This window comes from Lepidothrix coronata, unplaced genomic scaffold (assembly GCF_001604755.1).
Source record: "Lepidothrix coronata isolate B3197 unplaced genomic scaffold, Lepidothrix_coronata-1.0 Scaffold16, whole genome shotgun sequence".
NCBI lineage: Eukaryota > Metazoa > Chordata > Aves > Passeriformes > Pipridae > Lepidothrix > Lepidothrix coronata.
In genome coordinates, this window is record NW_016690196.1 from 4192161 (window position 1) to 4204866 (window position 12706).

Sequence of the window (12706 nt, forward strand, 5' to 3'; positions counted from 1 at the left end):
ATATAACCATTACCAAAAAAGGATTTTGTGTCACCTAGTACAGAAGTGTAGAATTTAAAACATTTGAAATTATTGCCTGAACATGAATTTCCTTGGGCCAAAATACCATATTTCTGGTAATTGCTTCATACATTATCTACAATCACAAATTATTTCATTCTGCCATTCACATGAAAATAATCCAAGAACTATCCATGCAAGTTCAAGCCTATTTTTCCCTGGGCTGTCACTTTCAGATGTTTTTCACTCTCAGCATTTTTCACTGCCGGGTCCCCCAACCAAATATGTCCATCTGGCTACGGCACACAGAACCAGAAAGAAGTAGCAGAACCCTCTGTTTACAGCTTATAATGATTCCTTCACTTCTGCAATTAGCACTGTCTATAACTGAAGGTGATCATTTAGTTCTCACATTCCTGTTTTAAGGGTCCCACATTTTAAGAGGCATCAGCTCTCACTGCTGGAAGAGGCAGACACGGTGCTGTCCTCACTGAACCCAGAAGTTACTGTATCAGAGAGAAATTGCCACCTACATCAATATAATAGTGTTCTCCCTAAAATGAGTCTTCAGAGCATCATTTCTGTACAAAACTTGCACAAGAAGTAATCAAAATGAAACTTCTGCTGATTGCCTAAGCTATCTGAAGTTCCCCGGTAATTTGACAAGCTACAATTAGATGCATGTTTTCCAGAGGGACACTTTGGGAGGGAAGCAAGACGGGGCAAATGAAGTATCCTGTGGAAATGGGAGTTTTCAATAATTTGCTTTTTCTTGTACTTATCAGTATAACCCTACATATGCAGTTAGAGCTTTTGTTACTGCTCGTGACAAAAGCTTACGTGTACCATAAAGGAGGCAGTTTTCAGGTACCTATTTCCAGCACTGCAAGGCAGGCAGCCATGGCAGCAAGTTCTGCAACTGCTTGGGAAGTCAAATGCTTGGCAAGGCCTTGGCTGTGGGCTGTTTCAAGGCAGGTTGGGCATGTCCATATGAACATTTGGAGCAGCTTTGGCAAGAGTGCAGATATGGCTACACAGTGCCATTTTTTCTCTATTAAAAAACACCAAGTTATAAATGCTGGAGCTGAAAAACGTTGATCCCCTCTGACCAGCAGTTTGGTTGAACAACCTTCTCGCAGAAGGCTGTGGGTGTTCATAGCCAGAAATGGCTCCACATGCCATTGTATGCTCCTTTGAGAACAGTCTAGCAAAAATCCAGAATTTGTTCCTCATGTTCTCAGGTACCAAGGTAAACATCTTGCCAAATGAAACAGCATATGGTCTGAAAAATAGTTATGATCTCTTTAGCAAGGGTTGGAGCTTTTTCTTTGAATTCGTCCTCTTTTTCCAATTTGTTTAAAGCAGAAATCAAACTGACAGGCTTAATAATTACAGGCAGTGTGCTTTGCCAAGCACAGTATCTCTTTCCAAGCAGTGGCAGCTGAATATAGGAGGTAATTCCCAACCTCCTACCTCAAAGTGGGTAATCTCTGTCTTTCCTTGCTATATATTTCCTCAACTGCCAAGTATTAAACAAATATAGAAGAAGGAATGTTGTTGGGTTACATTTGAGACCTGAAAGTTTAGAATTTCTACTGATCAACATGAACAAGACTCTGCAGACAATAAAAACCCTTACTTATACCTCTATATAAAAAAAAAGAGTTTACATGTAAGGTAGCAACCTCCACATTTCAGCATTGCATGAGTTCATCTGTGCCCAGGTTCACTTCTGCAATTGAGTAAATTGCCAAAGAGAATGTAGGTCTCTCACTGTTCCTTAAGGTGAGGGAATTGGGGGAGGGAGGGGGGTGAAGAATACAGAAGGGAAAATTAAATTACGTTTTAGAAAACGCCTCCATGTGTCAACCTGGGGAGTTTGATTTAATGTGGTAGGTGTTCTTGGAAGTGAGCATTCCAGATTTCACATGTTTTTTGAGCTTTAATTAAATAATTTGAAAAAGAATACCATATGTGCACAGACTTCTCAAGGGATAAGCATGTAAATTTCTATGTTGATATTTGCAGACTGTTGAACTCGTATCAGCATGGAAGAAGGCTCAGGGATTTTTCATTTCTTCCAAATAACTGCCTGAGTAACTACCAGAGAAACTAAGTGGGCATCTAGTAATCATTGTCACATCCTTTAAGGTTCAAGTTCCCCAACACAGGAGCTACTGCATTACTGAGAAATTTTCCCAGAAAGAAAACACACCTTTTATGAGCGTTTTTGTTCTCCCATAGTAATAATAAAAAAAACATTAAAGGACACATAATGCAGCAGTCAGTACCTATTCTAGCTGTGCAGTAAAAAGCAAAAGGAGCCCAGAAGAACAAAGGGAAGGCATGAATAAGTGCTAACACAGGCACCAGGTGGAGCGGTACAGCCATCTGTACCCTGACTGACTCACTCACTCGGCTTGTTTTTATATACATCAAACACGAGACAAACTCCACTGTTATGTGCAGCTTTGATAATACATAATTAGTTAGTGATTTAACAACCACCAGGGAAAAAAATAGGGCAGTAATCATGGCAGGAGGAAAGAATGAAGCACCTCAAAAAGGAGCTGAATTAGCCCCTGCAGCCAGCAATTTTTTGAACTCTTTCAGTAGTTTGTTGGACTGTAACAACAGAGGTGATTTTGGAAATAGGAGCAGTTCATAAAGTGGCAGTGCTGCTGATTGACATCCCTCTTCCAAACTAAAGAAGTGTTTGTGAATCTGTAGTATAGAACTCTCTTAAGGAAATATTTTAAAACTGGAATAGCTACTGCAAGCACTGTTTTTCTGATCAGAAGCAGGAGGTGAGCAATAGCTACACAGGTGGGGGTACAGGGAGGCAAGAGACATCCGGACCTGAGGTTTCATTCTGGGAGAGACTCACAACTCTCTCATCAAAAAGAAAGCTCATCTCTGCTCCTTACACTGAATGGGATAAAAAGACAAGTCTTAAACATAAGAAAAATCAGTCCCAGTCCTCACTGCAGCCAAAGTGGAATTTGTCACTAGCATTACCTGATGTAAATACCCAGTGAATTCTGCCATTAAAATGGCAGGAAATATTTTCTGATAGGAAGAAAGCACTGGAATTAGCCTTTGCATTCATTAGAGGTACCAATTATAGTGATTATGTATTTATTAAAAAATACCTAATATAATGGCATTTTTAGGGAAAAGCTCTGATGGCTTATAAATATGAACACATTTTTTTAGTTTGTGATAGCTGGGATCACAGACTGGGAAAAGAGCTTTTACCCAGTCACTTTATCATTCATTTTAGCTGCCTCTCTCTGCCAGAGAGGAAATTCAGTCCAAAAAAGCTGACCTGAAAGTTCCAATTTAACTCGCTCCTCTGTATTTATGCTTAGGTATGTTCCCTTATGGAAAACTATTTTTGAACTAGTACTTTATACATAACTGCAATTTCCTATGCAAAACTTTGTGCAGGAGAAATAACAGCATCATGTTTTTAACTTGCAGACTCGATCTGGGCACAGTTTTGTGATTTGGTTTTTGGTGGGTTTTTTTCAGCTGATATCTACAAAGCAAGAGATCAACTCTATTTTCCAAGTTTTATTAAAATAAAAAAATGGAGTTCTGGAGTTGGAGGCAATCCTAGACTTCCAAAAATCTCAGATTTTTGTCCTTTTGCCCTCAAAACAATTCCAGATTGTGGGATTTCTGATTTGGAGATGATTTTATATTTAAGATTTCTTAATATTACAGTGCATTCTAAATTACATTCAATTGTAAACTCAGTTTAAGAGTTTCAGTGTAGAAGTGAAAAGGTTGATATAATTTTTCATAAAGATTCATAAAGGCAGGTTTCTCTTTTACTGGCTGATTTTAATCCTGAGATTTCACTTAAAACATCAGTCAAAAAAGTAAACCTCACAATTTACTAACTCTGAAGGAACTTTATCAGAATAAAAATTACTGATTCAAAGGTTTTTTCCCTCAACTACTCTTGTTTAGGCAAAAATTCTCCTTTCAGTTCTCCAGTCACCCTCTCTTTGTTGTTCTGCACAGTTCTGAAAAAAAAAAAAAAAATATATATATATGTGTGTGTGTGTGTATATATACATTTATATGTCCACTGGAAAAAAATCCTGAAAATCTAAACATTTATTCTGTCCTTAATAAAATGGGAAATACACAATGCCTTAAATCTCAAATATAAAAGCAGTAGTTCTTATGAGATAAAATCTGTATTGCCACCCTAGTTACACAGACAAAAACCATGGTGTAGTAGCCTGTTCAAAGGGAGAAGAAAGTCTGTGTGCATACCTTATAAGAAGGGTGAGAACTGGAGTTGCACAATTTTTTCCACAGTGTTGACACAACGTGGTCTACCATACCAAACAATAGGAAAAACATAGCAAAAAAAAAAAAAAACAAACTCCAACAAAATTTTGCATTTCAAAATTGGGCACACATGATATCAAATCACCAGCTTTCCAGCAGGAACTATACTGCCCTTTAGGTCATGCGTTGATCTCTTTGGAATTTTAACATATAGCAGTGACTCTGGCAATCAAAATCAAGAGGATCAACAATGATAACAAGTTCAAAAATGGTAGTATGAAAATATAGGATTAAAATACAGTTTGGAAAAAATAGCTTATATGTTGACTGCATACAAAATGTAAGATTTGGCCACAAATTTTATATTGATACATATTGTTGTATAAAGCATACGAAGACAAAGATTCCTGCTGAGAAACTGACTTATAGTTCATTTCCAAAACAGAAAGCAAGAACTTCTGAAATGCAGCTGAGTTGATGAGACGCACAGTACATTTTTATTCTTTATTTTGCTGACAGTCTTGACACCGCTCGTTGCCAAGTTGTTCTGGAGTTTATTTTTCCAAACAGCTTCTTTTAAAAAAACTCTTTTAAGTGTTGAACACTCCATAGAATAATGGCATGGTGTCATCCTGGGACCTCTGCCTCACCAAAAATAGTAACAGCTCCCTCAAAAGCAGTAAGATGTGCTCCCATTACTTAGTGTTGTGTATTCATCTGAATGATGCATTTGAGTCTATTAAGGTATCTATTTCTGTGGCATTCAAAGTGCAATATTCTTGTGATTTAAACAGCTTTTTTTTTATTATAGTTGTTGTGTAAGAGTGCATTCGAGCCCTGTTGTACCAAATTGCAAGCTCATCCTTTGAGGAAAGCACTGCAAATCTGACTGAGGGACATCTGAAAATTCAAACAAGTTTTAACTTCAGGACAGCAACCTGTATTGCTGGAAAAGTACTGAAATTTCAGACTCTAAAATCTCTAGCTATTTGAAATTATGGAACCAACCAGGAGCATTAGTATTCCAAGAGTCTTTCTATTTGGAATTATGGCACCAACCAGCAGCATCAGTATTCCACACGTCTTTCCCAAAACCAGGAAAGCCTTAATCTCAAAGAGAGTTGTGACTGCTGCCATTTCACTCCTCAGCTGTAGTCCTTACCTCTCTTCTGCAAGTGTGAAGGAGTAAGAGAGTTAAAGAAGCAGTTACATTCCTTTGTCTTAGTCATCTCTTTTTCTTTTCCTATTTTGTTAGGTAGCAGACATCCAGGTCTTTTTATACTATTCAGTTTCCTAGTGTTTAAATGTAGCTTTATATTTCCAGATGTGCACAAATGTCTCTGAAAAAGAGAAGAGGAGGGAAGGAAAGTTCCTGAGGCTTAGAAGTTATATATAACACTGCATAAAATTGCTCTTTAATATATTTTCTGGGGCCTCTGTTTGATCCTAAAAGACCTGAAATTGTCATCTGCAATTTCTGGTAAATAACTTCTGACAAACTTCTGCTTATCAGGAGTGTTCTTTTCTGAGACTGTGCTACATATGATGGCACTCAGGAGGTGGGATTAGGATTTACTCATTACTGAGGAAGAGGATCCAAAGAAGGAAGCTAGATAATTGGCTCTGAAATGGTGGTTTCACCACTGAATAACCCTCGGTGCTATGTTTCTGTCTGGCTCTGGAAAAATGTGCTTTTTGAAATTTCTAGCTAAACAGACGTGCTTTCATAGATCCTCAGAGATCATAAACACTGTGGGTTTTCATCAGGTTGGCAATTTGGTTTCATTTTGATCCAGTGCTGCAGTCAATTTGTTGACTTGATTTTGATTTGATGTCCATAATGCTCCACTTTTACTTTCGTGGAATATTAATGCTAGCTAGGCTTTGATTTCACGGTTCTATTTTAGTTCAAGTTTCTTAACAAAATGTATTGAACTGATCCTTCAAATGGGATTTTCAAAAGTGCCTAATCTGCACAATTTTTTTTCAGTATGCAGCATCACTGCAGAGTCTTTGAAGACATGGTTAAGTATGAGCTAGTCAACCCAAAACACCAACTAGCTCTCAGTGCAGCAAGGAGTTTGCTCAGTACAGCAGTAAGCATAATAAAACCATCATCCAATGGAGTATGTATTTGTGTGGCAAAAAGAAAACGAAGCCAACTTTATTTCCTTTTTTTCCTTTTTTTTTTTTCCTTTTTTTTTTTTTCTTGAGAGCAATTTTTTTCTAATGTCTAAGACAGAACAGAACTTCCATCCTTGAATACTGTGAGTCATCCAAGGATGCTTCTGGACAGAGAAAAGGGGTATTTGCACACACAGATGTGTGCAGCTGAGGGTCCAGCTAGAGCACTTGTGCCACTAGCACTGCAAGAGGACACAGAAGGCTGTGCTCTCATTCACCACCTGCAAGAATTTATTTTTTCTGCCTGACAGAGACCAGTCCTTTAAATTACATGCCTAACACTGGGTTGGGCAAAGACTCCACAGAGTCTTTGCAATTTCTGCATTCTGCTGAGGGTTTTCTGAGGGGAGGCATTGCTGAACTGTGAGTAAAACACATCATAGAGTGTTTTGTGCCACTTCTTTGCTTCACAGTGAAGGACATGGAGGAATTATTAAGGTCTGCATACATAGCTCCCTACATTCACCTATAAAATCGATCACACTGAGTACACTCATCCCACCATTGGTGGCTGAGTTGACAGGACAACTGCAATTTTTACATCTTCACCCTGTGTTTGAACTGTGAGGCAGTCTTATCTACACTTCTGCACTGCATTTGGAAGTATCTCACAGCTAAAGGAAGGCTAATTCAAAGCTAAGGCCTTTCACAGCTCTCAACACTCTCATCCACTTCTGTCTCAACGTGATTTTTTAAAGATGGAAATTGCAAAATGTAAATGTTCATGGCCTTAAGACTGTTTCATCTTTTCAGTCCAGTTGCTCTTTGGCTTTCTGCAGGCTCTAAAGATTTTTACTCTATTACTGTGCTGAAAAGCTAAGTTAGGGCTGCCACAGATTATCTTTTTATCAGTTAGTTTTAATCTGGACTTTCCACTCATCATCCTCAGTTCACTCTGCTCAGACCAAGCATCCACTTCTCTGAGTAACAATTACAGAACCACAGAATCCCAGAATGGGTAAGGTTGGAAGGGACCACTGTGGGTCATTTAGTTGAACCTCTCTGCTCAAGCAGGGCCAGCCTAGAGCACATTGCACAGGTTTGTGTACAGACAGTTCTTGAATATCTCCAGTGAGGGAGACTCCACAACCTCTCTGGGCAATCTGTTCCAGTGTGCGGTCACCTGCACAGTAAAGAAGTTCTTCCTCATATTCAGGTGGAACTTTCTGCCCATTGCCTCTTGTTCTATTGCTTGGCATCACTGAAAAGAGCCTGGCTTCATCCTCTTGGCACCTTCCCTTCAAATATGTATAAACATCGAAGAGGTCCCCTCTCAGTCATCTCTTCTTGAGGCTGAATGGGCCCAAATTCCTCAGCCTTTCCTCATAAGAGAGGTGCTCCAGTCCCTTAATCATTTTTTTAGCCCTCTGTTGGACCCACTCCAGGGGTTCCCTGTATCTCTTGTACTGAGGAGCCCAGAACCGGACATAGCACTCCAGATGCAGCCTCACAAGGGCTAAGTAGAGGGGCAGTATCACTTTTCTTGGCCTGCTGACATACTTATGTTGGCATGTTCTCTCTGTAAATCAATGAAATCATCTCAGTCTCTGTGGGAAAGCAAATTTACCTGATAAACAGTTCATTTTGTTCCACCAAGGACTCGTAGGGGTTAACTGATGGAGATTATTGCAGGAAACATTTTCCCGTCTCCTGGTATGTCCAACTTCACTTTCTTCAAGTGCTGATCCTCTTCTCCTACCTGTCTCTCCCCACTGACTTCACGGGCCTCTTTGCTGCACCCCATTCACAGGCTGCCTCCCCTTCCTCTCCAAGAGGCCTTTCCCAACTACTTGCCATATGCCTGGCCCCACCAGTCAGTGCTGCACCTCTCATAATTTTGTATTTTTCAGCTCCCACAACCAAATGATTAGGTGAGAATCTTGGCTTACGGTTTTAAGTAAGTTTCCTAGACCTCATGGTAGCAAAGAGAAACTTAAAAACATGACTCAAGTGCACCCTAAAGGCTAAGAAACCTGAAGGCAATAAACCACACCCTAAACTTATTTTCTTTTTAAAATCTCAATTTTAAGTTTTTACTCAATCTCAGGCCTTTCTCAGACTTTCCTCGTGGTTTGTGAACATCTGGGATTGGCAGTGCTGCAATCTGAGCACTCAGGTTGGAACACATCATCCTCCAGTCCAGCTGTTCCCTAGGGTCCACTTCCCACTGGTCCCACCAGAATGCATCTCCTGAAACGACCTTCTAAGATGCACCAGGGACTCCAGAGGGTCACATATTGAGTCACTGCATTGCCTCAGCTGCTGCTTCTCCACTGCTATCTTTGGAAAAGTTAATGACCATGTTGGTTTTCTGAGCTATCCCAGAGAGAGTGCAGTTCTTTAGGCAAGCACGGATATCTGGAAGCAGGAGAAAGAGGTGTGATCAAATCCATGTGTTTTCTGTTCCCAGAGGAGTACATATTCAGCCTTCAGCAGCAAAATCCTTTTCACTTGTTTTTCCTCTACAAAAGAGCGATTCCAGGCACTCCTTCAGCTTAGTAAACAACCTGAGGTTGGATTTTTCCAAGTAACTAGCTTTTGTTTCTTTTGTTGTAATTTCCAAACATAGCAGGCCCAGAATAAAGGTTTATATAAGACTTGACCATCAAAGATTATTGATTTCCTGCCTAACAAACATGGCATTTCACTCCAGCTGCTTACCCTGTTTTTCCTCTGTATCTTATTCTGCTTTCAGATCCCACTGTCACACTAGGCAGACGAGCCTGCCTCCATTATTTCATCTCTAGCCTCAGTAAGTGCTTATATTTTAAAGTTAAATTGACTTTTCCCTCTCTTCTGTGAACACTGTCACTTGGTCTTCTGGCCACACAAGTTCGCCCCTGACAGCCAACAGAGTCTGCAAAGTACAAAGTATATGTTTTGTAAGAAGCCTGAAGAAGGCTGAATTCTAATGAAACAAGGCCAATGTAATAAAAAGCACTGAAATTCAGTGCTGATGGTAAGAACATCCCTGTTAGGCTTAGGCCTGCTGTGATGAGAACTGCAGGGGTTATTAAATGCGTCCTCCTTCTTAATAGTTCCATTGATGGTTTCAGTAGTGATACAAAAGTTGCTGCCAGGTGTTAGATAAAAATAGCTAAATACAGTATGGTCACAACAGTGCTGATCAATGTGGGTTATGACAAAGAGTCAGATTTCCCATCTTTGGTTTACTAAGGGTTAGCCGATTCATAAAAGTTACTTGAAATAGGAAATAACTTTTCTTTCATCTCCGCACTCTTGCTGCTCATGACCCATTAGTGGAGGATAAAACCAAATAATGTATTTATTATTAATAATCAATATAAATATATACCAGAAAAAACAAAGCCCTGTTATTTCAAAGTAGGGGTTGAAGCTTAAAATCACTGAAGCCGGTGGCTTTGTTGTTGGTTGAATAAACAAATTATTGGAAAACCTGAGAGGGCTCCAATAAGAGAAACCCAGAGCTCCTGGGCTGGGGTCCCAGATGATAGGAGATGACTTGGGAAATCTCATCTTAAAAAACTAATTTCTTGGGGATCAGGCAGACAGGCTGCATCAAACTAAATTAGACACAAGAGCATATCAGAAAATCTGCAGGTCCTCTGCCTATTAAGCAAATGTCTAACATGTGCCATACATAAAGCACATCAAATAATTAATGAAAGCCTTGATTTTGCTACTTACCTTGTGAAAAATATGGTTTCTGTCACTGAAAAAAATCAAACTCATGTGAAGATGAGCTGCCTCTTCTTTCTACACACGAACTACAGTGACCTCCTCCTTAAACCTATACTTCCTTAGATATAAGTGGGGACATCAGGAAATCACCTTGTTACTGTAGGTTGTTGGCTACTGAGAACAGCTTCAGTGGAACCTACACAAAGCTTTTAGAAGATCCTCAAAATGGAGGCAGACAGCTGAAGGAGGGTTGGACTGGGAAGGAAAGTATATAGAGAAATGAGACTGCAGCCTGCTCCAGTTACTGCTTGATTTGTGAAGATAGCAGAGCCTTTTCTTAATATATGCTTTTAGGCTACGATTGAAACACTCAATAAAAATATACCTGGAGCTAACAGACAATTAGCTTTTATTGCTACTGCTTTTTGTCTGTCAGTACTCCTTAGATTAACTGCTTTATTTTTATTCCAGTATTTGAACAAATGGTGCTATTACAAGCCTCTCCTCAGAACCAGTGAGGTGGTTTGTTTTGGTAGCTAAGAGTACATTATACCCCACAGACTATCCTCTAAGTCTTAGAATAAAAGCCTTTGTACTGTGCTAGATATTACATTAAGTGGAAGCTGAAAATTTTATAGGCAAAAAAGCATGACTTCTGCAAGTGGCATTGTCCAACTTCACCAGGAGTTGGGCTTCCCACACAGTGAGCTTCCCATTAATTGAAATCAGTTCAAAAAATGCACATTAGGAGCTCTTACAAACTTTACAGGAACCAGCGGACGCCATTATGCTGGTGAACTCACAGCCTGAAATGCATGTTAAGATAAACAAGCCCCTCTTCTGCGGAGCTTCACCACCCCCCCCAGAGCACTGCTCTCACCTGGTGAAGAAGCAGAGCAGCATCATTTTTCTGCTGATAGGCACCAGAGGCTGCTGTCCTGCAGGGTCAAAAGGGACCAAGGGGAACTGGTTCTCTAGAGAGCACTGCCGGCTTTCCTGAAGTCTTATAGCGTCACCATATACTTACTTTTTCCCTTTTTTATCTCACAACTCTTATTCTCGCAACCCCAAAAGAAAGAGGAAGGTGTGATCTCTCTGTTGCTTTGGCTGAAATGCAGTAGCCATTTTTGCTCTCTGGTAGCTATGCTCCTTCTGTTCAGAAGGCTGCCTTAGAAGAAAGCCAGGTAGTGCCTACATTTACACGCTGCAGCAGTGATATTGGCAAGATCAAGGCTAAAACTGTGTCCGTTTTTTCCCCTGGTAGAAGTTGAGTCACTAAGAGCTCTGTTATGAGCTGTGTGTGCCGTGCCACATATTGTGAAGTAAAGCCAACAGCCTGGCTAGGGATCAGTATTGAGCAGAGAGATGATACAAATCACTGGGGAACTGAAATGACTCACGTACTTTGCATTCAGCTCCGCACCTACTGCCTCCTGGTCATTACATTAAAAATAAAATAAAGTACTTTATACTTTCAGCTTTATAAGGTAATATGAGTGGCAGCTACTGGGGTGCTATGTTTCTGTAAAACTCACACTACAAATATTAAACTACACAATTATTAATAAACATGGCAGTTTTATAAAATAATAGAGATAGGGTAAATGCAACTAGACCCATGCATTTAAGTTCAAAAATAGATAAATAATGAATGCAAATGTCATCCTGTCATGAAAACTGAGTGACAGATTAATAAAGTTTTCCACACATTTCAATACATTTATCATAAATATTCACTGAGCATTTCTAATTGTGACATGTTTGCATAAGTTCCCTTTTTTTTAAACTGAGTTTTAGCAAATGCTTACTTTCCCAGAAGATTAATAATGCTGGACTAGACCAGTGGTTCACTGGGTGAAATTTGTAACAGCCACAGTGCTAATGCAGCTGCATGATGAACTTGGCCTTCATCTTTAACATTCTTGTGAGTAAAGCATAACTATAAATGAAATGAGTGAATTCCTAGCACTAAAGTTGTCAGCAGGATATTTTCTTCCACTTACTTCTCTAGCACTAAAATTTCACCCGTAACTGAGACTGAGAGCTGTTTTTAACTCGTTGAATTGGTCTATCCTAAGGCTTTTTTTTTTATTTTGATTTCTAACATATTTCTTTTTACTTTGATCTCCACTTAAAATAGCAATAACACCTTGTTTTATCTCTTTCCTGAGTAGTTGAGGCTATTTTTTTAAATTATTTTTCTGTGTTCTTTGTCTTGCATTACTCAGTAATATTTTTCAGCTTTCACTCTACCATGCTTTAGTATGCTTTTGTCCCTCCAAGTTCCTCAGTCATCTCTCATCCAAGCTAACCTGGATCACTTTGTCTACTGCATATTTTTCATTTAGTGTTCACCTACTTTTCAAGAAAAATATGCATATAAACACACGTATTTAGAGAGGGAGACTGAGGTACTACAGTATTCACCTTTGCCCATACTAAGACTTAACCATTTAATCTTACTTTGGTGAGGTTTTCTTCTCTTGCAGTCATACCTCTCAGTCATATTCTCCTCAGTCATACCTCTCATGAGGCATGAAGCATTTTCTGA

General features: G+C 39.4%; 1 long non-coding RNA gene across 3 annotated transcripts in view; it reads right to left on the reverse strand.

Moving 5' to 3' along the window:
• LOC108493401 overlaps positions 1–12706 on the reverse strand; it is a 54593-nt gene that overhangs the window by 5960 nt on the left and 35927 nt on the right. For 2 of the 3 annotated variants that reach the window (XR_001873461.1, XR_001873460.1), the window contains 2 exons: positions 5471–5648; positions 3847–4034 (listed from right to left, as the gene is read on the reverse strand). The exons of the other annotated variant lie outside the window; for it this stretch is intronic. This is a non-coding gene — a long non-coding RNA (uncharacterized LOC108493401). Of the gene's footprint in view, positions 1–3846; positions 4035–5470; positions 5649–12706 lie in introns of those variants that run through there. 3 annotated transcript variants of the gene reach the window in all.